General features: G+C 34.1%; 1 protein-coding gene across 1 annotated transcript in view; it reads right to left on the bottom strand.

Annotated features, from left to right (window-relative positions):
• Nucleotides 1-1,168, bottom strand: part of INHBA (inhibin subunit beta A) — a 20,612-nt gene extending 19,444 nt beyond the window's left edge. Inside the window, exon 1 of the mRNA XM_085320197.1 lies at nucleotides 1,129-1,168. The gene's annotated coding sequence lies outside the window, so the exon portion shown is untranslated. The remainder of the gene's footprint in view (nucleotides 1-1,128) is intronic.
• Nucleotides 1,169-1,688: the final 520 nt, after the last annotated feature.

The raw sequence follows: 1,688 nt of genomic DNA, 5'->3' as shown, positions 1-1,688 counted from the left end.
CTTTCTTTCAGTCTCTCTCTCGCACACCTCTGTCTTCTCAGGTGTGCTTACCTCCCGCCCAGCAAATATGCCAGTTCCCCTGTATTACTGTCAACCATTGCATTTCAGTGGAAAGGAGTAATTTATAAATATAAGCATTGTAAGTTCTCTGGTTTCTGTGAGATGACTACAGGCACATGCTCTGAGAGACAGGCAAAGAATTATAGTTACAGTAAATGAAACATACAGAAGTAATTGAACAATCAACCAAAGTTTTACAAATGTTATATATTGCAAGTCCTTTTCAATTAAGCTCTTTTATAAGTCTTTCACTGTTATAAGGCATCTACAGTACACCGTCATCTGTGTTTTACTGACCTCAGTTACTATACTGTTATATACTGTTACACTTACGGGTCTGTCAGCATTATAAACCCTGCAGCCATTCTTATAAACACATCTTTGTAACACAAACCTCACTATAATACATCTAAATTTCTTGGATCTCATGAACAGCCCAAAGTCTGTTGTAATTATATGAAGTCTGAAAGTCAGCTTGAAATAGAAGTAAAAGTTTAATTGGATGAAAAAATAATTTGAGATGAAAATATGCATTCATGATTAGATGTATTAACAGATGACATAATTAGAGCGGTTATTTATAGTTCTCCTATAGCACCTATCCCAATAGTGTCTGATGAAAACTAAGGGATAGGCATATAGCAACGTAAAATATAGATATGTATATTTGGTTTCTTGATGCGGGGTATGCGTTGCTTGCCATATAAAKTAGCTACACTTATTGCACATAATCTCTATTGCTTATAGATATAGCATATCATACTCGCATGCCATCATGATTATAGATTTAACATTAAAGCAGAACTTTATATAAAACATTATTTTCTAAAAGCGAGTCTACTGATTGTACCTATATATAGTTTGTTCATACTTGCATACGCACACACATATATATGTTCATGCTTAAAAAGATAGAAATGATGGTTCAGACCCTTTCTATAAAATTTCAGGAGCTGCCAAGCTCTGTATATGCATTCATTCAATACATCCATGACAATATGCAACAACATGCACCTTAATTAAAAGTTTTAGTTTTAAAAGAAAAAAAAACTGATTGAAAGTTTTTACCTCTCCAGTCCTCACTCTCAGAAGGAGACTGCTGTATTGTGCATTAAGAACTGCTCAAGTTCCCCTTTGTGGTATTCATAATGCGAAGCTTTATACTGTACTTCTCATGTCTACAGTCACAAAATTATGTCTGTCAAAAGTAAGGGGGCCGGATCACTGCGCTGGATTGGTTAATCCAGTTACATCAGCAATTGACTGTTTTTCCTGTATGAGACATACTTCTGGTAATTATCTAATGGAAACTCCTAATTGTCTAGCATGACAAAATATCGTGGATTCAACTTCTGGTGGTGATCTCTGTAGCCATTTAAAGAGCAGAACTTCAAATCAGACTGAAAGCAAACATTGTGAGTCAGGAAGACACACTCCAACTTGTTTTATTGCATAGCTAGATACAGATATTATTAGATGTAGAGATCACTGATTTAGTTCAGATACAGTATTTGCCAGATACATAATTACTAGTTAGCAAATTGTTTTATTCATCTTTCATACCAAGGAAATATCAGATAATCTCTGTGAAAAATTGTGGGCTTTTTTTTTTTTTTTTTTTTTTTTTT

Source organism: Rhea americana, unplaced genomic scaffold, assembly GCF_003343005.1.
Source record: "Rhea americana isolate MKP2758 unplaced genomic scaffold, rheAme1 scaffold_62, whole genome shotgun sequence".
NCBI lineage: Eukaryota > Metazoa > Chordata > Aves > Rheiformes > Rheidae > Rhea > Rhea americana.
Note: the sequence above shows the minus strand (reverse complement) of the source record. Positions and strands in the feature narration are given on the sequence as shown.